The sequence below is a fragment of the Lagopus muta genome, chromosome 2 (genome assembly GCF_023343835.1).
Source record: "Lagopus muta isolate bLagMut1 chromosome 2, bLagMut1 primary, whole genome shotgun sequence".
Classification (NCBI taxonomy): Eukaryota; Metazoa; Chordata; class Aves; order Galliformes; family Phasianidae; genus Lagopus; species Lagopus muta.
This window is the reverse complement of record NC_064434.1, coordinates 7,427,859-7,455,709: the sequence shown is the minus strand read 5'-3', so window position 1 is coordinate 7,455,709 and position 27,851 is coordinate 7,427,859. Positions and strand designations below refer to the sequence as shown.

Genomic DNA, 27,851 nt, shown 5'->3' with positions numbered 1-27,851 from the left:
CTCGCCCCGGCGTCCAGGCCGCCTCCCTCCCCGGCTAAAGCGGGCAGTAGGTGAGGGGAAGGCGGCCAGACGGGAGCATGGTCGCGGCTTCGCAGCAGCAACAGCAGCAACACCGCTACCACAACCAGCAGCAGCCGCCTCCGCCGCGCCGCGCCTCTCTGCCCGGCCTCCAGCGCGGCTCCCGCCGCCCGCAGCCGCGCGGGGCTCTGCGTTAGCGGCGCGGAGGCTGCGATGCGCAAACCTCCGCCCGCCGCCTCCGCGCATCCCCCCGCCGCCTGAGGCCCCGCGCTGCCGGCCCAGGGCCGCCCGCGCCCCGCGGAGGGAGGTAAGCGGCGCGGAGCTCCTCGCAGCGCCGGGCTGCCCTGCGCCTGCGCTCGCTGCCCGCATTAAAAACTTCCTGCGTGCCTCCTGCCGCCTGGGGGGTGCCGTGCGGGGCTGTCAGCGTTAGGATCGCGATTGCCGTCCTTTTATTTTCTAATTACTCTTATTATTATTATTTTTTTTCTCTCCCGATTTCTGCTTTATTTATTTATTTATTTATTTATTTTTAAATTAAAAAGGGGCTCCTCGCTGCAAGCCCAGCCGCTCACCCACAACTTCTGGCTTCTCGCCGAGCCGTGGCCGCCCTGCCCCTGCCGCCCCCTACCTCCGGGGCCGCCCGTCCGCGCCGCTTCCTTTCCCGGGGGTCATCCCGAGCTCAGCCGCTTTCGGATCGGCGCGGCCCCGGGGCACCGGCCGTCCCCAATCCCGTCCCCAACCGCGTCTCGCTGAGCCTGGATCTATTTCCATTTCCCTCCCTCCTCCCTCTCCCCATCCCTACGCGTGATTTGTAGCAGGAACTTCTCGCCGAAATCCTGCTGAAATAGATACCTTAAAAAAGCGCTTCTTCCACGTTTCTGCCACTCGGTGCTTTGCCGTTCCTCGCCGGTGTGAGGGTTTGTTTGGATGCTGCTGGGTTTTCTATTATGCAGTTCGTTTATTTATTTATTTTTCCGAATTATTATTATTTTTTAATTATTTTCTTTTTTAATACATATATGTAACTTGTGGCTGAGCCCAAGTGCTGCCTGGCTCCTATCAGCAGAGCTGCATCCCCCTGGGTATCTTCACAGGGGTTCATTATTTGATGTGGAGGGGCTGTGCCAGGTTGTTGGGTTCAGGTCTTTTCACCTCCCCAAGAGGGCTGAGAAAGGCCTAAAGGAAGGGAGCAGTGGGGCTGAAGGGTGCTGCCTCTCATATGTTTCATAAACGGGCTGCTCCCGGGCTGGGGTTTTCTCTTTTCCCCTGTATGCTTCACTCACAAAGCTGGATGTACTCCTATAATGACAAAGATGGATTTATCACCCCACCAGCACCCCCCAAATTCATGTTCCCCCAGGTGCTGGAGTTGGTGCCTCACCTTTTGTGTGTTGTGAGTGAAAATTGTTTAGCAAAAGGTAGCATTCTGGGAACTGCACTAAAGGGGATTTGATCACTTTTCCATCAATGAGGCAAAACGGCGTGCCTGCTTGCTGCAGGCTCCTTATCTGTTCTAATGGAATATTGCATACCGTGGGTTTCTAATAAATGGGAAAACTTTCTTTCCCATCTATTTCCATACCACAACAGAGGCAGTGTGTGTGCAGGGCATGTGTGCACCTTGCAGTGATTTACACATCTGTTGAGGTATCCTTCCGAGGTCAGTTCTGTGATAGTTAAAAATCAAACTCCTGCAGCTTTAAGGTGACTACAGAATAATAAGACTGTCTCTTATAATTAGCAATCTGCTGAAACTTTAAATCCTCCCTGGTAGATGTTATGATCCGAGTGAGGGGAGGCATAGTGTTCCTGCAAGCGTTATTCCTTCAGATTTCTTCTCCTCCAAAACAAAGCAACAGTGCCTTCTGTTATTGTTATATTCTGATTTAAACTGCTAATGGGTTTGAGTCTTCCTTTTCTTTTTCTCCTTTTTTTTGAAGGAGAAACAAAGTCCAACCATATTTTACGCCGGCATTTATCTGCGTCAAACTTTAGTTCTGCTCAGTAGGTTGTTTAATCATCTCTGAATAACATACAGGGGTTTTTTTGTTCCTATAACTTGTCTTCATTGTGTGTATTTATGGAAGCTGTCTTTGATTTAAGACGAAATATGGGAGCTATGCAAATAATTTAGTGACCCATCCAGGATAAGACTCAGCCAGCGTCTCTAAGCTGCATCTTTCATTGCCTCATTTCACATAGATATCTCTTCCCATAACATCTGTGTCGGTATTTCCTAATAGGAAGCGAATAACGCGTGCTATATTTTAATTAAAAATTACAGTTCAGGATTTTGAGTTATTGCCTCTTCTAAAACATGGTAGCATCGTTGTTGTTTACATGAAAGTCAAGCAACATCCGGTTACACCGAGTTGTCTTGCAAGTAAGTGGTCATTAATGCTTAATTTGGATGAATTTTTGTTTGTGCTCGTTTAGCTTCCTGCAGAGAGTCTGAAATGAGTGCTGCAACGCATACAGGGTTCTCCATCCTGAGCACTGCCCGACTTCTCTGTATTTGTTGTCTCTGGCAGCTTATGAAATGTGTGCACAGTGTGTCAACCTTTCCCTTAACAACAAAACCTATGAGCAAATGTTCGGTGTGAATTATATTACTGAAATAAAATATTCTATAGTTGTCATGGTTACAAATAGAGGCAGGGTTACTGGTTTTCATCTGCATGCTGGGGAGGGGGAAATCCAGTTTTGTCACTTTTTTAATTACATTTCTAATGAGTGATGGTCATACTTCAGGTACCCGATAGACGAGATACAGAGCCGAGCGAATTAGGTTTTGTCAAAGTCTTGCTGAAACAAAAAGTGGCTGTGTGCAGGAGCGGAGCCTTTCTTGTTCATCTGTTCTTTTTTAGAGGCAGAAATCTTGAAATACGAAAGTAGCCTCCTCTTCTGCTTTATCCTTCTTCTGGGTTCATGTTCTGTCAGGGTTACTGCTCTTAATCCTCAAACAATAATAAAAAGTATGTAGCGTGCGAGGGGACTGGAAATCTTCTAAATGAAAGTACAAGCCGGTAGTAACTTGGCCAGCAATGAGATGAGATTCTGGGGGTTTGCTGCGAGCCATACCTGGTGCTATCACTCCTAATGCCTGCTTGTGAGGAGGATTCATTACCCCAGGCTTGCTGTGCTCACCTCGCTCCCTGCCGGCACTGCTCCTCTCTCTGCTCCCAGCCCATCGTTCCCATTGGAGCCATTCCAGTTCAGCACTCCTCGATCTGTGACCTGGTCCGGGCCCGTAACTATTCTCAGGCATTGGCACCCATCCCTCTGCTGCTCCTCTGTGTTCATTTGTTTTTGTCCGTGCCTTCTTGCTTGCCTGAGTTTTTAATTTACTTTGATAACCAATGGACCCAATTCTTTTGAAGCACGGAAAAATATATTTTTATATGTCCTTTTTTTTTTATTATTATTATTCCCTTCTTCAACCTCCTTTCCTTCTAAAGCCTCTGTATTGGGGTGGAAGTTCACACATGGCTTTGTGGGAGAACTATCCCTGGATACGTAGATGTAGAGAGAGGTTCCCATCTGCCCTGCCTTGTTTAACCTCTGCTCCATCCATTGAATCTCTATTGTGAGATTTATTTTTTTTTTTTAATCTTAAAATCAGTTTTTAGGTTTTTGTTGTATTTTTTTTAATTTTTTTGAGTTATTTTGTTATGTGTTAATCTTTAATTTTTTTTAATTTCATTTATTTTTTTAGCATTCCTTGTTAACATCATATTGAGTACGTTACAACGGCTCTTGCAGTGCCCTGCCCATTAACTTTCACTGATCCACTTGGATTTTCTGCTGTGGGCTGCAGAGCCAGGGGGCCAAGGAACCCGAAGCTCTGATCCCAAAGCTCCTCTTTGCAGAACATCAGCTTCATAATGTACCACAGAGGTCTACATTGTTTTCAGATCATTAATTCTTTGTGCCATAATCAAGGCTTTCAGCTGGCTAAAATCTCAGCATGGCTTGGCAAATTATTTGGTCTTACAGCCTTTTTTCTTTTTTTCTTCTTTTATTTTTTTTCTTCCCCTTCCTCCCCATTTCAGTTGCTCGGTTTGGAAACATTCAACCTTACCGTGTGTAGATCCAGTAACCTTAAACATGATGCAGTGCCATTAGTTTCTGATTTATTTGTGTATCTAATAACTTTCTTAAGCACTCATCACTCCCCAGCAGCAATACCGTACCAACAGGTTTCACACTTACCTGATTTGTAACCTACTCAGTTTGCCTTAGTATACTGTAGTGTCCTTGAAAGCGTGGTGTTAACCCTTTGTTGCCTTGATATTTTTTGTTTAACTCCCTTTCTGCACAGGGAGGGAAGGGGTTTAGCTCTCCTCTACATTGGCTGCTCTCATCTGGAGTTCCCCATAGGAAGCTGAGGCTCAGCATGAGGGCTGGGCACGGCCTTCTGCCAGTGCCCCGCCAGCAGCAGCGCAGCGTATGGAGCTGTGTGAGATGTAAACAGCTTTGACATGCTTCTGTCACTTCTACGTTCCTTTTGTTGCCCAAAGTACAAAGAACTCTTCCTCAGCTAGGAGGAGATTAGAAGGAAATAGATTAAAAATCTCTACAGGAACGCCTCTCTGTCAGGTTTTTAAAACTCAACGCTTTGCAGGTTTTGAATATGCGCTGTTTACCTATTATGGTTAAAACGGGATTGAAGAGAATTTATACCAGAGGTGCCCTGTGAAGCCTTCCCTGTGCTGTTGTTATGCAGCCGGTTACCTCTGGGCTGTCTTGACCATCTGATAAATGATGGTAACTGAATTCCTAGTCACACTCTTCCATAAATAATTTTATGTCTTGGATTAGAATATCAGGAACATGGGACTGTTTCCCTTAACTTATGTGTGCTGCTTTTTTCTTTTTTTAACCTGTGATGCTTAGGTTTTCAGATGGCCTGAACTTGGATTTCTGCTGTTGTTGGCATTAATATCAGAAAAACACAATAGGTTTTTGGTAGCCTTAAACTTCAGGTAACTTATGCTGGCTTATAGAAGTCGTACTGATTCGCTGAAGCAGTCTGCTCAAACTACAGACAATGACTTTTTACCATGAATTCAACGTTGCTTTTTCATTGTACTTTTGTTTTGCTTTTTATTAATTCCTTGTCATGCAACAAAACGTACAAAAGTGATATCAAGTGCCGAGACTTCAAATAGAACCTGAACACGTGTACTGGAACACGCAAATGCACAATTCCTGAATTTATCTCGTATTCCAGGGTTAAACTCAACATAAATATAGGTGAAATTAAATTTAATTGGGGAAAAAGAAAAAGAGATTATTTCTAAGGATCATCTTTTGGAACTAATTCAGCGCAGCAGTTTGCAAGAAAAGCTGCCACTGATGTGATTCCTTTGCAATGTTGCTGTTAACTAGGAACTGCCAGACTTGCGTGTTGTAGAAATTTTCTTGGCCTATGTGTGCAGTTGAGATACAATGAGAAGAGTCTCTGAGATTCACGTAGTGTCAGTGGCAGAACTGCTGCTGCTGCAGGGCTCAGCCTCAGCATGTGCCCTGAGCAGTTGAGCCGGACTTTAATCATCTGTCTATTGATATTTTTGGACCTTGAGAAGAAGCACTTTATCTGCCTTGACTTTTTTTGAAACAGAATAAACCCACAAAAACAAATCCACGATTTGCATGACAACGTGGACAGCAGAAATCCAGGATTTGAAGTGTGATTTAAGAGCTTTTTACTCCAGATACTTGTCCAAGTCTGTGCTGAAGAGTAATAATACTTAAATCAGATAATTCTGCTTTGAGATAAGCTTTGTCAGGTCTGTTTGAGGATTTTGGTTTTTGGTCTGTGAGTGCTGAGTGGTGGGTTTGCAGATCACAGCACAGCGTGGCTGCTCGAAGAAAAGTTTCTCTTCTCAGGCTGAGACTCAAACATGCTCTTCTCCTTATGAATGGACAGAGAAGGATTTAAATGCCTCTGGTTCTTCCAGCCACAGGTAAACCACTGACCAAAAGAGGGCAAGGAGTTCAGAAAGATCATTCTCTCGTCATTATACAACAAGAAATAACTTTAAAGTGGATGCAGCTGTGTTTACCTGTGCTTTGAAGTATATATGTCTTGCAAATTTCTGTTGACTGGTTGCTTGTTGAGCACCTGAATTCATTAAATGATTCCTAACATATTGAGTCTTTCAAAAACTTCAGGTTTTTTTTGATTTTCTCTCCATTTTATTCTCTTGCTTGCCAAGAGTGGTGGGAAAAAGTGCCAAGTTGGAACACTTCATGCTACAAAATGTTGTCAGGTATATAAATGTCTGGAAAGTGCTTTTGAAACTACATGAAATTGCTGTAGAATAACCATGACCTTAAGCAGCATTTTATTGAGCTTACTCCTTCCCCTTTCATGGTATTTGGAAATGGGATGGGGAGAAGTTGTGAACTCTGGATGGAACTTCAATGCATTGCCCCTTATTCTAAAATGCAAAGTACATATGTAAGTAAAATAGAATAGCTATCACTTGTCTCAACCAATTCACTTAAATATTTATGTTCTAAACTATATCCTTAATATTTTGGCATTGTTGCTTGGCCTATTGAAGGTAGCAGTGGTATTAGCAGTGAAAGTTGGTTCTTCTTTCTCGTTGTTTCATGGCTTTTGTTTTTTTGGTCTTCCGCTATTTTCTGAGTGGCTTCTTTAATGTGATGTATTGGAGGATATAAGGGATATATCAAAAGGATGTTGTGAGGGACAGAAGGAAAAGAATCAAAGGAACTTCTTCCACCAAAATTGTGCAAGAAGCATGGGGCCCTGGTATAGACAGTGATTTCTAGAGGATGGGAATAAGCTGCTTCCTGATTATATGATGCTGGTTATTTTAAGGATTCCAATTAAGAAAAATAGATATTTATGCAAGTGATGACTATTTCAAAGCTGCAATTAATTCATCTTTCTCCCTTCTTCCCTAGGGAATAGGAATAGATGCAACCAAGCCCATATGGAGATTGGAGATTCTCCATCATGGATGTAGAGTGTTCTGCTTCCTTACAGGCTAGTCACTGATTATAGGAAATTTTGCCCTGAAGTTCATGTAATCCCCTTAAATCCCTTAAAGTTCAAGGGTTTGTTGCACCTTGCTGGATGCAGTAGGCCTGAGAGATGATGCCTTACTGTCTCTCTGCTTCAGAGTGGTGATGTGCGCAGTCCTCAGTTATACCTGAAATTTTAGAATCAGAAAACAGATCTTGGAACATAGATTTTTTTTTTTTACCTCTTCCTTTTTTCAAATGATTTACTTAACTTAGAGACACCTGCCCAGTACTATTCCTGCTCCCCCCTGACCTGCTCCACTTCATAAACAGCTTGATATATTACATCTGAAAAACCTAGATAATACCAAGAGTACTTCTCCGTGTACCCTGTTGGGAGCCAAGAAATACCAAATATAGCAAGGATACAGTGTGATGAGAGGCTATGAAAAATGCTTCTTCAGGTGAAGAAAGTGTGTGGTTAACATTTCCAGGTCATCTCTGATGGAATTGCTAATACAGTGCAAGGCAAAATGTTATATATACTGCACTGTCCTATTTATTATAATATTTATGATTCATCATAGGAGGGAAGTATAGGTTGAAACAAAATACCATGTACTAAATGTAGTTCTTTTTCCCCTCTGCCCCAATATTTCATGTTTCTGAACATTGCATGTACCGATCAATAGTCAATTACAAGGAGAATTAACTTGGGAGAAGCTTGAATGTATTTGCATGTTGTAACTTATTTCTCGGTCTGTGGCTTTGTATTGCTTTTCTCCCATGTCATGTTTTTTTGTAAACAAAAACAAAACCCTCCAAATATTTGTACAATTACTTCTAATAGCAAGGCTTGCCATGTCCCATTTGAATTCTGTCAATATGGATTTCTGGTACAGCCTTTTTGCACTGCCCAGCTTGCAGGCAACATCAGTCAAATGTTTGTACTTACTTTTTTGCTTCTGTTTTATAATAGCTGGACATCAAGGTATTAGGCTTCAGATCAAATGTTGCTCTTGGTTACACACATGTAGTTCATAGAAATCGATGTTGCGTAGACACAAATGAGTTGGATTTGATCTTTTTGTCAGTTAACTCTTCTTGCACTTACACTGATACTAGTTTGGATTTTCAGTGGGCTGGATTGAATGCCCTATCTACGGCTTGGAAGCCATGAGAGTTTGGTTTATTATGGCTCTATACTACCCAGAGAGTAATGGCCACTCCTCTTGATTTTTTGTTAAGCCTCAAGACTGTAAACAAACGTAATGAGATTGGATTAAAAGCTGCCTGTAGCACTTAAGAGCTGGAAGGTGGCTGTTGTGGGACCTTCTGGGGAGCCTCCTGATTGATCTTGATGTGTGAATTGTCACAAGAGCCACTGAACTGTGGACCAAATCCTGAGCTAGTTAACACTTGTGGAGCTGACATGTTCCAATATGTATCTGATGTTGTGCAGTGCTTCTGTACCCTGAGGAACAAATCGCTTGTGAAATTCAACTGTGAAGATCCTGAGGTCAAGAGAAGACTCTGCAAATCTCTGTGGATGACAGCAGCTGCTAAAGAGGGAATGAGCAGTAGCAGATCAGGCATGTTTTTCTGGTTTCTTTGCTTTGTGTGGTACTTCAGGTACTTCATTACATCTTTCTTCCTTCTTTCCTCTGTTTTGTATTATAAAATGGGCCAAACTTGTCCTTGGCCCAAATCAGTTGAGTTCAATAAAGTTACAGTCTGGTACCTTGAAAATCTTAGATAAATGTTCTGCCAGTTCTTTAAGATTATCAAATCCCTGAAGTAAGGCTTATTTTTTTCTAGTACACTTCTCTCTTGATTTTTATTTTATTTTTTAGTTGGAAGAAAAATGTGTAATTTTATGATTAAACTTGTGGGCAGTTGTAGCTCTGCAGCATCACAACCTTATCTCTCTCTGAACTAAACGGGCAGCGGGAAGTTGTGGCTGATATTGGAGCTATTTGTAGGAGGGGGGGAAAAAAACAGCGCAGAAATGGCATAGGAAGGAAACAAAAAGGTTTGCCTGAAGTCTGTAAAATACAGGGCAGGCTCAAAAAATTGTGCTTCAATACAGAAAAGCAGTCACAGGCAGAGAGGGGAATTGTGGTTCGCTTGCTGCTGTTACACCCTTTATTTTGGTTTGTTTTTTTCCCTTGTCTCAGATAGAATATTCTGAAAGCATGTTTGTGTATGGAGAGGGGAAGGAGCACTCTCACTAAGAGAGAAATTGCAGCAAGTTTTCCTTAAACTCACTGTTTCAATATCACACTTGAACAGTTCACAGCAGCATCCTTCAAGCCTTCTAAAAGCTGTTCTTAGACAAATCTTGTGGCTGCAGCAGCTAAGTTATTGAGGTATTGTATTGCAAGGATAATGTAAGTAAAACAAGCAAAAACCCACCTCTGTGCTGTGCTGGCTGCTTTGCTTGAAGTAGTTCAGGCAGTTTTCTGATGGCATGGTGAAGGCAGACTGGGCAGAGACCAAGGCTAATAGCCAGTTGGGTGAAGCTGGGAGACTGAGGCTGGTTCCTGATGGATACAACAGAGGCACCTGCTGCTTGAAGTGGTGGTTTAACTGGGGTGTTGGGTACCCTTGCTTAGGCTCCTGGTGCAAGTAAAAGTCCTGGTTAAATCTTTCTTCCTCCTATTTTCAGGCCACACCATTTATCAGGCAGTTACTCACCTTCAGCAAAATGTGAATGGGGCCAGATGTCCTATAGGTACTCACTGATATGACACTGCATATCACAAGCTTTCCCATGGTCTAGACATTGCTTTGCAAAGTGAGTCTTTGGTTGCATGGAGGTGATGTTTTGTTTTGTTTGTTTTTTTTTTTCTTGTTTTGTTTTTAAAGAGTAAAATCTATTTTTTTTTTCTACGTAAAGATTGCTGTTAAACTTACAAGCAATCAGAGCTGTGCAGCTTTGGGCTATCTTGATTGGAAAATTGAAAGAGACAAGGGGGAAAAAATGGTGGCTTTCTCTCCTCTGTGCTTGACAGGCATAGTAGCAAGTATTGTGTATTAAAAATATGTAATACTTACTACTTAATAATAAAGTGTGATATTATATATGTGCACATGTGTTCTGAGGGTCAGGGATTGTTAGAAATAGCTTAACTTATACCTGTACTTGCTAATTTAACAGCAAAGCTTATTGAGAAAAAGACTAACTATTAGGATAAGATCCAAGAAACGTCAGTACTAATCTGTGTCTAGAAAATCTGTTAGTTTTAACTTAAGGCAAAATCTAAGCACAGACATCATGCATGTATAACTACCACATGCACAAATACAGTAACTTGGCTTGTTACATCTAATAAATAAGCTTCACTGTAGCTGCAATCAACACAGTGTCTAGAAATGTCTGCAAGAGTGATGATCGTAAATCAGTACAGTACAGCACCAAGTGACAGCGTTGGTCTGTGAAACCCTCAGCTTCTGTCTTCAAAGCCAATTGCAAATGTAGCTCTGAACCTCTTGGTGGGCTGTTGGCAAAGAAGAATAAACAGGGGATCTTTGGATCTTACACACAAAGTTTCTGATGTCTGAGCTAAAAACGATCTGTTAGCCGAGCCTGGAGCAGGCTTATTGCTGAGATGTGACCTGGCTGCCACTAGAGAGGGACGGAGCTCTGCACAGAGCAGGGGTGTGTTACTGCTGTAAAGGGCAATTTTCAGATAAATGAGGTTTTTTTCGTCACTGTTGTTCACCTTTTAGAGTCTAGAAAGCAGAAGGGTAAATATTAAATCTCACCGTTGTTTGTGCCTCAGAACAATTTGCAAAGCTAAGTGCTGTTGCCTAGAAGTGCCTCTAAAAAGAACAAAGTGCTTCACACCCCATATATGGCCCATATATGTGATGTATGTATTTGTAGTTTTTATGTGTATATTTTAGAAATATGATAAATAATGTTGTAAAACAACATAAAACAACCATTAATTGCCAGTTGGATTGTGGAAGCAGGAATCAAATTCTGAACTGTCTGGGTGAGTAGAGAAAGCATTGTATCCTATATGGTATGCAAGCACAAAGGAACTTGGAGCAAGCAGTGGGGTTTTCCCATGTTCCTTCATAAGATGGCAATGTTTTATGCTGCTTATCCTTATTTAGCTGTGACCGTGGAGCATTCTTTTTGGGAAGGAGGAGGAAATAAATAAAGAGTCCATAAAAAACACGGAGTCAGCTTTGTTTCTGTGTGTAACAGTGGCTTCTGATGGCCACATTACAGTGGTCAGGCTTATGTAGTTGAGTCTTGCCTGATAGCTCTCCTTCTCCACGTTGGCTGTTATCAAAGAGCTTCTTTTCCTTTATATATATCCTCAAAGTAGCTGCGGTGGCAGTCTGAACCTTGGTTGCTGCGTTACCTCTTCAGTCACTGTATCTTAAGCTTGCAGATCTCTTCTTTCGATTTATTTCACTTCAGATTAGTAAAAGCACCACCCATAATTACAGAGCATCTTCAGGATGAAATACATCTGGTAATTTCAATTTATTTCTGAGGATTTTTCTGTCCTTGCCTCCTCTGTTGAGGCACTAAAATCTTCTGAGATGAGGACTGATACTTGTTTGCTGTGCAATGAGGGCCTCCTTTCTAGCTGAGCCTTGTGCTCCAACAGGACAAACAACTCTCGACTATGAAAGTGCTGCTCTTCTCCCTATTTCCTCTGTTCCAATCTATGAAGATTCTTTTATGCTGAGGCAAAGAGAATGCAACTTTCTTTTTCAGCTTTGTCTAACTCCTTCTCTTCGGAGAGGAGGAAGCATCCTAAAAAGGCAAAGTGAACATTGAGAAGTAATTTCGGTGATTCTGGAATGCTTAAATAGGATTTATTATTATTATTATTATTATTTTTATTTTTGACTTGGATTAGAAAGCAGAAATTCTTTTCAGCTAGATACTTAGCAGCATAACATATGCTTTCCAGCCAGGGGTGTATCTGTTTCTTCTGGAAAGCAAGTATGTGCTTTGTCTCACTCTATTTAAAAATAGTAACCCCATGAATATATTGAAGTCTCTGAACTATTTAGGAGGTGGTTGCTGCTGTGGAGGTCTGCAGTCACGCCCACCAGAGGGCATTTTATCACCAATTTCTTGGGGAGAAAGTTAATTCTTAAGTGATAAGTGCAGTAGTAAATATTGGATGTAAAAGCAGTGTATAAAACATTGTACAGATAGCTTTTTTTTTGTTTATATATAAATACATATGCTTATTTTCTGGCTGTATTTATATGTAAATAAGTAATAGTGTCAGCTTGGGTAGTTGGGTTTCCCTTTGACTTCCTAAGTAATCCCTAGTTTTACTTAGGGATAATCTGAAGAAAAAGGGACTGTAAAGCTCTTCCACAGCTGGTGTAGCTATTGGTTACCAGGAAACCAATGCCTGTACCCCTGGACCAAACGAATGCAGCAGGTACTTGGGGTGATTGGGGTGTAGGTACATCAAATAACCTCTTGCAGGGCTTCTCCAGAGCAGAGGCTGCTGTTTGGAAGCCCTGCTCATTTAGGAGGCTGGAATTTGCAAATGCACTTAATAGTAAAGCTCGTGCATCATAAGGAAACACTTGGCAGCCAGGGAAGTGTACATCTGCCAGATGGACCTGACGTTTTGCATTTGGCAGCAGTTAATGCTAAGGCATGGTATGCAAAATGCAAGAGTGACAGCAAGAAATGAGGTTTTACTTTAAAAAACTGTATTTTGGTTTTATTCTTCTCTTATCCCATCCATTTTCAGTGATAAAATAAAACCTCTGCAAAAAGCAAAAAAAATTAATCTGCTGCTGAAAATAGTCTCATCCCTTTTCAGGGTGCTTCCTTGTAAAGTTAACATCTGTGCTGAAGGTTTGGCTGCCCCTGCTCAGATCTGTGACCTTCGTCAGCCTGGTACAGCGTGCATAATGTGATTTAATTCCTTTTGGTTCCCTGTGGACAAATGTATTCACTCCACCAGAGCCCTCGTGACTTGTCTGCAGCCTCAGCAGAGCCCTGGGGTCATATGAGCACGGGGGACCAAACTGCAAACCTGGGCAAGGATCTGAGTAGCTGTGCTGAGGAAGGACAGTAGGAAAAATATTTCTCCCTGTGCATGATCCTCATGGCATGTGTGTGGGACATGCTGCGAGTCCTCTGCATGGAGATTTGAGCACTGATGGCAAGCGTAGCTTGGGGACTTGTGATTGGGAGTCATTGTTATGTTTATGTCTTGATAAGGGTGGGAATCAGGCTCACTGAGATTCTAAAACGCTTCAAAGATTGCCTAGTCCAACTAGGATTGCCTAGTCCAGCATTTCCCCACTGAAGTACCACACCTCCATGGTTCTTGATCACCTCCAGGGACTGTGACTCCACCATCTCTCTGGGCAGCTGGATCCAATGCCTCGGTACTTTTTTGGAGAAGAATAATTCAGAGCCTACCTATTGCTTGCCAGAGTGTCTGATAGAATGAAAATGGATTGCAGTGAAATCTTGATTATTTAGTTTTTTTGTTTCCCAAATCGTGCTTATCAGAAGTCTGCATATTATTGGAGCAGTGCAAATATGGATCTAGACACAGCCAACCACTACTGTGCTGAAGTGTATATAAGGGCTTGCTTTCTTCAGAGATAAGGCCCTGATTTGCAGAGGTTAGGGCTGTGTTGGTTAGAATGAAGGGAAGCAATGGCAGCAGTGTAATTCTCTGGAGAGCACCAGCTGTGGAGAAGATCCTCATGGTAGGGATAGGTGCACCTTCTTTTGCAGGAGGGGAACTGAGGGTCTGACAGTGTTAGAACAAGGGAAAACTAGAAGAGGGGAGGCTTAGGTTTGATGTTAGGAAGAAATTATTTTCTCGGAGGGTGATGAGGTGCTGGTTGCTTGAAGAGGCTGTGGCTGCCCCATGACTGGAGGCATTCAAAGCAAAAGGATGGAGTCCTGGGCAGCCTGATCTGCTGGGTGGCAATCCTGCCTGAAGCAGAGGGATTGAAGCTAAATGCTCTTGTAGATCTCCTCCATCCCCAGCCATTCACTGATTCCTTCAGCATGGTGTGGGCAGGAGGCAGAAGGTGCTGTGGCCTCCTGCTATTCCTAGCCGTTTTTGTTCCATGGAAAGGTACAGCACTGTGGTTTGTAGGCATCTTTACTCCCTCCAGAACTTAGTTAAGGCACTCAAAAATGGTTGTTGGGGAGTTATGTTGAAAGAAGTGCTCATATCCTAAAAATGAATTTGTGCAATGAAAAAGTGAGGTGGAGAATTAATCAAGACCAGCTCCTGCCTGATCAGCAGCAGGCTTCTAGTAAATAGCCTGAATGCTTTTAGCCTCTTTATTCAGATGATAGATCCTTTAGCCTTGAAATTTATTTATTTTTCCAGCAATGTTGCTATCTGTGCAAATAAATGACTTGTTAAAAAAAAATAATAAAAAAAAAAAATAGAAAATTACTAATCCTCTGAGGCTGAAACTTTGAATAACATTTTCAACCAAAAAAAATTCCTTTCCAGAACTGTCCTGGAATATTCTTAAGTTGCCATTTTTTTTGGTCCTTGCATTTACTAGCTTAATTTCATGGAATCATAGAATGGCCTGGATTGAAAAGGATCTTGAAAATCATCTAGTTTTAACCCCTCTGCCACAGGCAGGGTTGCCAGTCACTAGACCAGGCTGCCCAGAGCCACATCCAGCCTGGCTTTGAATACCAGTATTGTAAAGTATTCCCCAGCTATTGTAAAAGAAATTATATAATTAATGGCAGTGGCTTTATTTTTTCCCCTACTTTTGGCAACAAGGTGGACAAAGTGTAGATTTGTGGACCCAACTGTAGAGACGTAAGACATTCTTGTTGTGGGTGAGCTGGTCTGCTAAGAACTTTGTTAGGATTAAAAGAAAAAAAGCCACCAAAAAACTGTTAAGATTTAAAAAAAAAAAAAAAAAAAAAAAGTAGATGGCAGCACTAAGCTGTTCTGAGAGAGAGGATTTGAAGGTGAGAAGGATGAAGAAGCCTGTTAAATTTGCAATTATTGCAACAGTGCAAAGCTCCCGCAACACTATAGTAACTCATATTAGCAGAAGAACCTTGCAATCTGGTTTCCCTGCTGTTACACTGGGAATAGATACTACTGCTTCCTCTCATTTCATTAGCAAGGACCATATGAGGTCTCAGTGTAATTCTGAGCTAAAACAAGCACATATCTAGGTTTCCTACAGAGTGACTTAAGGATTTGACCTGGCTGCTGTTTGTATCTTGGTGCTAACTTATTAGCTGTAAAGCTATTGTATCAGAAATCCTTGGCTTCCAAAGTATGTGCAACAACATATTTAACTTCTCTGTGTTTTCATTTTGGCATATAGAGCTGTGGCAAAGTTCTGGAAGTTATTTGCTCAGTTACAGTACCATGTAGCCAATAGCAGTTTTAACAGAATTAGCCTAGAGATACTCCAGACCAGACTGAAATCTTATAAACATGCTGTTTACTGAGGATTTGAATCTATATTTTGACGTGCTATAGTAGATGCCTTTCTTCTCAAAAACAACTACTTGTCACCTTTAGCTAACTTGCTGCTTTCCTCAGTCTTGTATTGAGCATGGATTTAGGTCATCTCTAGGGAGGGAGCAGGGGGTTAAAATACTCCACTATGGTTGCAGTGGAGCCAGCTGCCTTGCTTGTAAAATAGTTTTGAGCAGAGAAAGCCTGTCTTTCCATTTTCTGAGCTCCAAACTAAAGCCAAAAAAATGTTAACAATGTTGTTTTCTTGGACTTTGAGTCAGCCTGCCCACCAAAATTCAGAGTTCACAATGTGACCCCAGGGAGGGGAAGAAACTTGGATACCTTGATATGCAGCTTTGAACAAAACAGGAAAATCCACATGGTTTAATTTTGACATAGGAATGAATCTAGCTGTTTTGAGCTTCGTCCAATCCATTAGTGGGCAGGGAAGCCCACTGAAGGTGCAGAAAAGGAGTCCCTTTGAGAGCCTGTAGTGGTAGAAAACGAGGCTTTGTGGATGATGCAAGCCAGCATGCAGCAAAAAGGAGGTAATAAATGCTAACTGCTGGAGATCAAGGTTGATTTATAGCACATCGTTATTTTTTGATGGCTTGCAGGCCTGTAGAGCCTAACTGAAAGAATTGGGATGACTGGAGCTGATCCAAAAAGCCTGTGCTCTTTCGCCTCTGAGGGCTTATAGGCCAACCCTAGAACTTGTTTTGGTCTGCTCCAGCTGAATTTCTTTTCAAATTACTTAACTAAAAATAACTTGCAGATGGCCATCAGTGCGTAACCTAAGTGCCTTTGTTGAGGCAGTGTGTTGCTGTGAAGGAGCCTGCCCTCTGGCATGCCAGCAGCTCCTCAGGGCTGTTGGGCCTGGTGTGTGTGATAGGAGAGCCACAGTCCTATCCCTCATCAGCTTGTGAGGTCTTAACTTTGCGTAATGCTTCTTGGTGCTTCTGCTCCTGAGTCCTTGTCCTTGGTCAACAAACTCCTCGCACTGGAGACTTCATCATCCAGTAGGTTGTTTATAAAAAGGCTCTGGAAGGAGCCATTGAAATTACTGCAGCAGTGGCTAAGGAACCACTTTGCATCTTAAAGTGCTAAATCATGCTTTTTTGTGTTCTAGTACTGAAGGTAGAAAGATTCTGAGGACAAGCGGCTACTTGACTGTCAGAAAAATTTTAACTTGGTTAGGAGGCTCAAATACCCATCAGTGGGATTAACTGCGTTTTTGGGATGTTCTGCCTGGGGAAGACTGGACATTAGGAAAAATCTCTTTACTGTGAGTGCGGTCAAACAGTGGAACAGACTTCCTAGAGGTGACTGGCACTCATGCCTGTCAGTGTTTGAGAGATGCTGGGACGACACCCACAGTAATATCTCCTAACTTTTGGTTAGCTCTGAAGTGGTCAGGCAGTTGGACTAGACAGTCTTTGAACATGCTTTCCAGCTGAGCAATCCCATTATAGAGAAATCAGTTCGATAACTTTTTGCCATGACTTTGATATTATTGAATTTGTTGATTGTGTTCTGCTAGGTTGTTTTTAATCCGTCATTAGTATTTGAATGATGAGTCCTTATTTCAGCACGTCCATTATGTAGTTTTCCCAAGGCTTGGTTCTGATGATGCTTCTGCTGCTGGTTGGATACAAAATAGCTATCAATGTATTTCATAAAATCATTAAGGTCTGTAGGACCACTAATATCATTTAATCCAGCCATCAACCCATGCGTGTGACCACTCTGGACCATGTCCCTCAGTGCCACATCTAGCCTTTCCTTGAAAACCTCCAGGGATGGTGACTCCAGCACCTGCCTGGGCAGCCTGTTCCAATATCTCATCACTTTTTGAGAATAATTTCTTCCTAATATGCAACCTGAACCTCCCTGGCGCAACTTAAGGCTATTGCCTTAAGTTATTGCCACAGAAAGGTTGATAACTTCTCAATCTGCAGTGAAAGTAACTTTGTAGTGTTGATTGCATATACTGTTTCTTGTCATAAATAATGTAGAAATCTGAAGGATTTTAAAGAACTGAAATAAAATGTGATTTGAGGAGACAGCTTTTAAATTCTACGCCTGGAAAATTGGACGTGTTTTGAGGATATGGCACAAAACTTGAAATATTGAATAGTTTGAATATTTTCCTGGAAACAAATAAATAAATTTTCATGACTAAATGAAGCTTAGAAACAGGCTATCTATGGAGCTGTCAGACTTCTGGCCCACTTCTTCAGATAGTGACGTAGAGCAGTTCTTGTGGCCAGGTTACTAATAAAATGAGAAATGACCTATTCATAGAATAGTAGAATCACTGAGGCTGCAAAAGACCTCCAGGATCATCCAGTTCAACTGTCCACCTATCACCAATATTTCCCTACTAAATCATGTCCCTTAGTTTAAAGTCTAAACATTTCTTTGAACACCTCTAGAGCTGTTGACAAAACCACATCCCTGGGCAGCCTGTTCCAGAGCCTAAACACTTTGGGAGAAGAAATTTTTCCTAGCATCCAACCCGAATCTCCCCTGGTGCAATTTGAAGCCATTCCTTCTAGTCCTGTTGCTAAGTATGCAAGATAAGAGGCCAGCTCTCACCTTGCTACAGCCTCTTGTGAGGGTCCCCAAACTGAGCTCAGTACTTGAACTGCATCCTCACCAGTGCTGAGTATAGAGGGATGATCACTTCCCTGCTCCTGCTGGCAATGCTGATAGAACTGAAGATGCCATTGGCCTTCCTGGCCACCTGGGTGCTCTGCTGGCTCACATTCAGCTGAGCATCGACCAACAGCCCCAGATCTGTTTCCTCTACGCAGTCCTCCAGCTGCTCTGCCTCAGAACTGTGGCTTTGCCTGGGGTTGTTGTGGCCAGTGTGCAGGACCTGGCACTTTTAATTAGGGCAGTTGTAATTAGCCCTGCCTCTCACTATCTTCTTAAGGGATTGGTATAGGAGTTAAAGATCTCATACCAAGAGTTCTTATCATGGGCTTCCAAATCTCTGGATGATCTTAACCATATGTATGTTTCCAGTAGTTTATAGGGAAATTCTTGCATTTTTGGCCTTGACAGCCGCTTCTGGCTTCCAGTAGCTCTGCAGTCTGGTTAGGCGTTTTGAGAGTATCTTATTTTTATCTGCTCTATAACTTGTAGCTTTTATTGAATTCCCTATTGTTAGGAGACCGAAAAGAGAGAAACTGAAGTTATGACTTCTGTGCTAGTCACGATTTTACATTTTTATTTTGTCTCTAAAGTCTGCTATTCAGTCTTCAGTCTGCCTTCAAATAAGGGTCTTCACATCCGAAATATTGTTGTTATGGTCCTCTGAGCCCTCTCTGAGCCTGCAGTATTTCCCTTGGATTTGGGTGTCTAGTACACAGAGCAAGGAAGCAATACTATTGATTTGATAGTAGCACTTCAAAACTGCTTTATTGCTCAAGCTAACACAGTGAAGGTTTTTTGGTATTGTTTTCCCTGTCTCGGTGAGCAATTGTTTCAGGATTTTTCCATGAGCTTTCCAGAACGGAGCTGGTATTAATACAGCTAAAATACTTGGAAGAAGTCAAGCTTGCTGTCCCTGAAATGAGTCAGCCAATTCTGTTGATGTCAGTGTAGAACTAGGCTACTGAATAGATTTTTGTGAAAGGTTACTCATTTCTAATATGTATTATAACTATAGGATTAGACCCATATTCCATTTCATTACCAAGTCCTACTTTAGTAGGAGATGGTGATTTGTTAAAGTTGAGCTGTTCCCTTAATGCTCTGAGGATTAGAAATGAACTTTTTTCCTTAAACTCCCATTAGCAGAACATGAAGAGGATGGGAAGAATGAGCAGTGCGAAATATCATACATCATGCCCCTTTGTTGGCAACTTAGGCAGTGTTTGAGGTGTCTTTTCTGCCTCTACCCAGCAGTTATTTTCAGTGCCTAGCTGTCATTTCTCAGGTGTTTGAGCAACTACAGCCAAGCTTCCGCTTTGGTTTGTTTGTGATGGTTTAAGGTAAATACCACTGATTTGTGAAATATATCCAGCTTGGCTGTCTAGCAACCTCTTTGTGGAAACTTAATTGCTGGGGATGGGGAGGGGGGTAGGAAGGATTTGGGTGGTTGGTGTTTTTTTATTTAATTTTCATGAAAATTAGGTCCAAATGTAAGTGCTGTGAATTTCCTTCACGCTGAAAATTCCAACAAAACCCCGCTTATAAAAACTGAAACAATCAAATAGAAACGCATTCCTTGTTTGTTTGCTTTGGAGTAATACTTGTATATAATCAAATGACTCCAGAAACTGACAGACTGCTTTAAGGACAGCATCAAGTGTGATTCAGGAAAAGTACTCAGTTGGCAACAGTTGGGCCTTTATCACAGTTCAGGCTTCTTGGTGCTCCTTAAACAATGTGAGAATGAATAAATAATCATCTTTGGGAAATCTGAGGCAATTGTCTGCTTGGCCCCAATGTTCTCATTCTGCTCAGTTACTTTCTGCATTTCTGCAGTATCTTTTGTTCATGTGTGTCAGACTTGTCAAAGTTTTGCAGATGACAAAGCTGAGATGCAGAGAGGAGAAAGGATTTGCCTGAAACACTGAGATCATGAATTGAAATGAATTCCTGGTTATGGTAGAAATATTGCATATAATAACACTTCATTTTAGGCTCAAGCAGTCTGCTGTCCTGCAGGCCGGCACTATTTTCTTTAAGGCAAAGGTGATGCAGCAGTAGCTGTAGATACTTGAAGTTATAGGATAAGAGATAATGAGATAAAAAAGAGGTAAAGAGATAATAACTTCTCAGAAAGAGTGTTAGGGTACTGGAACAGGCTGCCCAAGGGGGGGGTGGTGGTGGAGTTGTTGTTCCTGGAGGTGTTCAGGAAACATGGAGATGGTATCAAGGAACACAGTGGACATGATAGTGATGGGCTGACGGTTGGACTTGGTGATCTTAGACGTCTTTTCCAACCTTCTGATTCTGTGATGCTGTTTATTTGTGCATGGGCCGTCTTGAAGGTGACCTGCCCTCAGGGGCCATCTAATGGCTCTCATCTAATGGGTTACGGTAGGGAGGTGAAGTTTGTCAGGGCATACCGTGCTTTGGGAGGATGTAACAGTGACAATAAAATTGGGTCCACCCAACTGCTGAGAACTCATTTTGTTCTCATTAAGATGAAACTCTTCTACTATGACTGGCCCTCCACTTTTTTTTTCCTTCAAAGAAGAAATAATCTTTCACCAGAAAAAAGATTGAGAAATCTTCTGTCGTGATGCCAGAGCAATGCCTGTAGCTTTCAGCTTTTGAATTTTGCCATTTTGCTTTGTAAAATAATTGTTGTTTCAGTCTATATTGGACACTGGAACAATGAGCTCCTTTGGAAGCCCTTCAGTCTGTCTTGGTGTGTCTCCATGATGGCCCACAGCCTCAGAGTCCTTGGCAGGGTGCTGGGGAACATGATGTGCAGAGGAGTGGGAAGAAAAAGAATGGAGCAGAGCTGTAGCAGACAGAGACACTTTGCCAAAGGTGTGACTGGGAGGCTGAGATGTGTTTTGAGAGCAAGGAAGAGGAGGCCAGTGGTGGCTGTGGGGTTTGCCTTGAAACCACCGGGGAGTTGGAGTTGATGTGACCAAATCTGGGAGGAAAAACAACAACAATAAAGTTGGATGCGGCTTTTATCAGCCTCTTTGGAGGCTGGAGTTTCAGGTTTTGTAACTGGTAAATAAGGTAGAGCAACCACACTAAAAGGGAACGTGTGTTTCTGGTTCGGTGATTATGGGAGGCCAGCATGGATCAGAGCTGCGAGGCGCTAAGTGGTTGAGTTATCTCTGCTGCCCTTTGCTGAAAGTAACCATTTGGATTAAGACAGCTGCTCGTAACTGTTCCATTCCATAAACAAAGTGCCTCATGGAAAGCTGGGTAGATGCAGCTGGCAATTCTTTGCTCACCTGAAGGAACATGGGTAACCTACCTCTGATGAAGTTCCACAAGGTATCACCATTGGTGTCTGCATTGGCACAGCAGAAGAATAGAGCTGGTCGACTTATCTGTAGGTCCATAGTCTACAGAATGCTTTCAAGGCAGATATCTCTCATCCTATTGCTGCCAGATTCTGTGGGGCTTAGATTATACTGTCTGCAGATACTAGGAGATTTTGTGGTGGTTTTGCTTTTGTTTTTGCTCGAGGAAAAAAAAAAAAAAAAGGTGGTAAGGTAGAAAGAGCCTTTTGCTTTTTGGGGGCACTTGATGCCCAGGTGCATCATTTGACAGCCAGTAGCTGTCAAATTTCAATAGCTGTCGATTTCCTTAGTACAGGAAAGCTGGAGCTGTGGGTTGGGACTGAAACTCTTCATCAGGAGGATATCCTTAGATCACAGAGCTGGGGCTCAGGCCAGGATCAGAGCACTGATGGGTAATGCTGCTGCAGAGACGAATGGTATAAGCTAGGATGGTGTGGGAAACCTGATGTTCCAGAAAGGAAACATGTTCCAAGGAAGAAAAGTGGGATGTGCAGGAAGGAAACGATAGAGCTTTACTTGTTTGAGCTTAAAAGAGAATTAGAAGAAGGATAATCTGCTGTGACAGCTGCCAGGTAGCTGCTGTACTGCTGTGTTAGCGTTACAACAGTCCTTGCTTAGCACGCACCTGCGGCTGCCTGCTGCTGATAGAGGGATGCAGCCATGGATGGACCAAATGGAAATATTCCCTCCACACAGCAGAAGGAAGAAGTTGACTAATGGGGAAAAGGGAAGTAATCACAGAGAGTGAAACTTTGTGTTTGGAATATGTGACTTGCACATAAAGAAAAGCTGCACTGTTGCTTATGAAATTCTGAAAACTTTCAAGAAAGCTGGAACTAGTAACTGAAAGGGTTGTATGAAGTAACCTCATTGGTGAAACTGTTGGCTGCTCAGGACCTTGGGTTAGTCAAACTTTTCCTGGTTGTATTTCCATAGAGGAACTGGTTAGGAAATTGTCTGTCTGCCAGTTGTGCCCTCATAGAGGTTGACTACGATTCCAGCCTAGAATCACAGAGTATCCCAAGTTGGAAGGGACCCATAAGGAAAATTGAATCCAATTATTGGTTCCACACGGGGCCACTGAAAAATCAGAGCTTTACATTACCAAATACTTCCCTTTTAGATTCCTTTTTAATGCATTAATTGTTTTAATCACCTTTATCTCATAATTTTTGCCTTGATGGGATTTCTTCCCATCGGTCACTAACTGCAGGTGTACAATGGATCTTTAACTTTGGATGGTGGCTATGGCATGAAACATTTAGAGGTATTCACCCTGTTGGAGAAACGGGTTACTTCCTAAGAAATCTAGATGGGCACCTTCCTTTCTCCATCTAAAACCAATCCAGCCGTGTCTGGTGAGACTTGTCTGACCTGATGATCAAGAGGCCATACTTTCCCATTTTTCCTCTTGTCTCTTTGCAGCTTTTGCTCTAGGAACGATAATTCTCTGCTGGCTCTGACTGTCACTTCAGAAATAGACTGAGGGGCCGTATGGTGTCCTAGGGCAGCTTTTCTTTACATGACCTACTTCTTTCACCTGGCACCCGCATCTCACACACTCAGCAAATCTGTGTGTGCCAAATCATGCCTGTGTTTGGTAGCTTCAGAATTTAGACCATTGTTTTTTCTCAAAGTCTTTTCCCATTGTCTTTTCTCATTCCCTCAGAGAGGGAATCAAGCCCAGGAATTGGGAGGGTTCGCCTGTTGGTTAGGCAAATAGCTGGGGCAAAGTGCATGCATCATTTCTGCCAGCGGATGGTCAGCAGAGGCTGTTGCCTACATCTCACCTAAGGCAAAGGTGGTTTTTTGCTTTGAGCATCAGAGGAATCCTTGCTCTCTTCGCGCAAGCATGTTAAAGCAGCCAGCTGTTTGCTTGTTCTCTTTTTTTCTACATTTAAACTTTAATAAATAAATAGATAAACCAACCAACATACAACACTGTATCCTTTAAAAATGTGACCATTCAAATGAAAAAAAAAAAGGCTGTCATGTGCCTATAAAAGAGCTCTGAGTGCGTGAATGTTTCCACCACTGGCTGCATGTGCCAGGCTTACTCTAGCTCTGGCAAGTTCAGAAGCTAAGCAGTGTTCTAAGCAGTACTGGAATACAGGGTGAAAATAAGGGAGCTCCTTACATCGATCAAACCCAGAGGAGGTAGGAAGACTTAAGTATCCAATTTAAGTCAGAGTGAAATGCTGAACTGTGTTAGTAACAGATGTGGTGTCACAAGGGATGTTCTTTTAAATCCAGCTTGAAAGGAAAACCAGCAACACAGGTACAGGGGAAATGTATAGGAGAATGAGAAAGGGTTCTGTACTTCTGCAAGAGAGACAGGCAAACTAGGCTGCTAGGAAGTATCATAATTAAAAGCAAACTACAGTTGTCAAAATAAGTGAACAAAACATGGTTTATGGTACATTAATTTGTTTGCTTACTTGCACACAACAAAATTTTTTTTGTCTTAGCAATTGTTCTCCCACTCATTAGTGAGAAGTAACTAGATTCTATTGCAGTACTTGCTGGTAAATTGGAGAATGGGGAAAGAAAGGGAAACAAATTGTTCGGACCACTGGTAAGCACTTGTTGACTTGATCCAAATTCAGAGCCATAATTTCAGCTTTCCTTTAGGACTGGGAAGAAACAGCTGCCTGAACAAGAGAGAGGACAGCTGCAAGTCTGCTGCCATCATGACGCTGTTACTCCATGATTCAAGTCTGATTTTTGGGCAGTGTCAGAGGTATCACAGACCTCTGTGTGCAGCCGACCCCGGGCCCTGCACTGCTGGCAGGGGATGGTGCAGCTTGGCCAGCTTTGTATCAGCTTGTTGTTTAGGCTGTAGCTGCCTCTGCTGTTACTCATAGCTTTCCCAGAAGGTACGAAATGAAGCTGGGATGAGTCCTGCCAGCTCCTCTGCTGTGAATAGCATTAGAGAAAACTGACTGGAGGAGAAATTCTTGTGTTGCTGTTGGGAGAGCTAATGGCTGTGTCTGAAGCATTTCCGTGCTGCTGATACTAGGAACGAGGCACTGGTTTGTGTCACAGTTGCAAACTGAGTCCCTGTGACAGAGGTGGCTGCAGTGTGTGCATGGAGGAGGCAAAGAGGATGGCTTTAGCAAATGCATTCAACCCCTGGACATGGATGGGAGGCAGTTCTTCCCCATATCGTAGGAGATTTCTCTTGAATTGTGTGAGTAAGAGATGTGGGAAAGAAACAGAATAATTCTTGGGACCGTGCTTTGATCAGATGTTTATGCTTCAGTCTTGTAGCCATGTCCTTCAAACTATCAACAAGTTTCTTGGTTACAGTAAAACATGAATCATGTCACTCTTATCTGTTCTTGCTTCACCAGGCAAAAGTCAAACAAGGAGGTCAGCTACAGTGACAGAGAGCCAAAAAGCCTCCGGGGCTTTTAGCCATGGAAAGACCGCAATGGGAAAGACAATCTGATGTGAAGTAGCAGAAGCTTCTTTATGTTTCTAGCATCCTGGATGCTAAGGAAGCACTTTCCCCTATGTGTAACTGTTAATTCTTCATCTCGCTGTTGTATCTCTTAGCTGCACAGAGGTGGGAGATGAAAAGCACAATCCTCTTTGTGGAGCACCTCTTGATTTTTCTCTCCTGTGTTTGGCACAGATGTTAGCAAAGTCTGTGTGTAGAGGTATATTCCTTTATAGTGGCTTGGCAGAGTTGAAGCTTTCCTGTATACTATTAACCTACTCTGCACTGTGCTTCTAATAAGTTTGTTCTAAACTTTTATCCCCAAGCTGTCCTGATTCTATGGGGAATATGGCCAGCATATACATATAAGCAAAACCAGAGTGAAGGAATTGCTTATGCTTGATTTCCAGAGCTCCAAGAACTGTGCGCTACTGGCAAGTGTGGAAGGTTACAAATAGCGATCTTTCATGCTGAACTCTTTATTTTCAGGGTTTTACAGCCTCCATTTAAAATGCTGAAGTACTTCCAGTGTTTTTAGAAGCGATGCAAGTTAATTTTAGAACTTGTGGTGAAGCAGATTGGTTAGTAACTTGGGGTAGCTAGAGCATGAAGAGCGATGGGGTGTCATAACTCTCTGGAAGAGTCATTTGTGCCTAACCAAGCTCGAGATGATGTTATGTCTGAAGGCACTCTGCACTCACTGAAGGCTATGGAGATGGATTTTCCTTTTATTGTCACAGGGAGTCACCTGGGTTGACTACTAACTGTAGCTTGCTTGGCCCTGTGGATCTCTGGATCTGGAAATATAATTTGTTTTGCGAGGTTTATCAGCAGTGCCAAGTGCTGTGTTAAGGTTAATATTACTGAGTAAGAGAAGGTTCCATTTTTATTTTGCTGTGATTGATGGTAAGCACTTAACTGTGTTTAATTGCCAGGTCGGCTGAGCTAGGCTTGTGAGGCATCTTCGCTTATGCGGGGCTGAATGTTTTGGTGCTGAGCTGTCAGATGTACTGCCAACAGTGAAAATCCAAAAATTGACACTGAATGCCTTCATATAGCTCATAAGGAGACCCGAGCTCAGGTCCTTGAGATAAAAACTGGGCAGAGAAATGGTAAAATCTGAGGTGACTGAAGTGACCCATTTTTGTTCAGTTAAAAAGTAGAGCGTGGTGAGGCACTCCTAAGGTATACAGTGCATTGTTGTCCTTTTGACAACAATTGGACTTGGCTGAGCTTTTATTTTTTGTGCCCGTCATTGAAAACTTAGACTTTGGGGAGAGAAATAGTTGGGAGGAAGCTTTATGTTGGGGTCTTTTTTATAGATGCCATTATGTTCGGATTCCTAAAAGCCATTCACTAAGGCATGTTAGTGCCTATCTTGGGATTATTTTGTACTTGATTCTGAGTAAATTAAAAACAAAAGCGAGACCGAACGCATTTCGTAGAAGTGGTTGGACCATGTGGAACCAATCAGAGTGCTGGCCTTCTGAAGTCATACTCTCAATGTCTATACCAGGAATATCAGTTTGGAACTTTTCTGCAATGGCTTGAAGCTTGCTGGCTGCTGTGAGTTTGCCTGCAGGAATGTCTGACATGTTCTTGTCTTGCCACCCTCTCCCACAAGTTTTTATTTCTAAATGATCATGTCTTGTTGAACACAAAATAAATAGAAGTCTTTGCTAAGCAGGGAAAAACAGCCTTACCTTTCCCATAGTGGTAGGATGCCTGAATAAGTAGTTACTCCAGCAGTTACTACTTTGCTCATGTTGGTGATGTTAGCTTAGCCCCTAAAAATATGTTCAAAGAGCTATTCCACTCCACTCTGCTCCATTCTTTAATTTGATAATCCATATTCAGTGGCAGAAGGGGATTGCCATCAATTGGGTATGCAACTGAAACTCTTTTTCCATTCAGTGATGTCACTTTTGTAATCGTCTGTCCTTGCATTTTCTGCTGCCACAAGCAGACTTTTTCCTGCAGAGGGATGGAATGCTACAACATGGGAACTTGCTCTTAGAAAATGTATGTCTTTGTTTTAAAGACAGCAGTGAAAGGATTTGGTTTGGGTGCTAAATATATCAGCATTGTAAAGAGCCAGCAACCCACTTTGTTTTTAAATGCTTAAATAATTGTTCATACGCTATACCTTTCTGAATTACAATTAATTATCATCATATCACAGAATATCATAGAATGGCCTGGGTTGAAAAGGATCACAATGATCATCTAGTTTCAGCCCCCCTGCGATGTGCAGGGTTGCCAACCACCAAACCAGGCTGCCTGGAGCCACATCCAGCCTGGGAGAGAATTATGTAAGTCACAACTTGGTAAGATCCCATGAATGGATAGACATTATATTCAGTTGTATTCAGTTGTACTGTGTTGTGGTTTTGTTTTTTTTTTTTTTAATTTCAGGGTTATTTTATTAATAATAATATTTAAAAAAAAAAAAAAAAAAAAAAAGGGCTGGCTAAGAGAGGCCAGCTGGCATCATTACAGAGTAATACGGGAGAGCTGTGAGCATGGAGGAGGCACAGCATGACGGAAGGCAGCCAGAAGGATTAAGGTATCTTAGAACTTCTTTGCTGCAGGCTTAGTCTGGTGGCAGAGGGAACACGTAATTCCCACTTTATTTTATTTGTTGTGAGACCAAGGGAAGCAGTCCATTCCGTTGCCTCCGTTTGCAGGATAGGGGAAGCAGAGCTGGCGCCGGGCTGTTGTAGGAGCACAGATGGAAGAAATTTAAGGGATGCTTTAGGTCCTAAAGCTGCACTCCTATAGGTCTGTCAACATAAAAGGATAGTGAACGGGGCCATTGGAGTGACAAATGTCTCAGGGGAGGATTTGAAGCAATAAAAGCGCACACAGCTTGCACAGCATGGGGCTGTGGATTGGCAGAAGTCTGCAAGT

General features: G+C 42.4%; 1 protein-coding gene and 1 long non-coding RNA gene across 3 annotated transcripts in view; one reads left to right on the top strand and one right to left on the bottom strand.

Annotated features, from left to right (window-relative positions):
* The window catches only part of LOC125690115 (uncharacterized), a 122,715-nt gene that overhangs the window by 33,647 nt on the left and 61,217 nt on the right, over positions 1 to 27,851 (bottom strand). The gene's annotated exons all lie outside the window — the stretch shown is intronic.
* Positions 39 to 27,851, top strand: part of KLHL29 (kelch like family member 29) — a 403,476-nt gene continuing 375,663 nt past the window's right edge. The window contains exon 1 of one of the 2 annotated variants that reach the window (XM_048938075.1): positions 39 to 325. The gene's annotated coding sequence lies outside the window, so the exon portion shown is untranslated. The remainder of the gene's footprint in view (positions 326 to 27,851) is intronic. The other variant, XM_048938077.1, reaches the window with a different exon arrangement.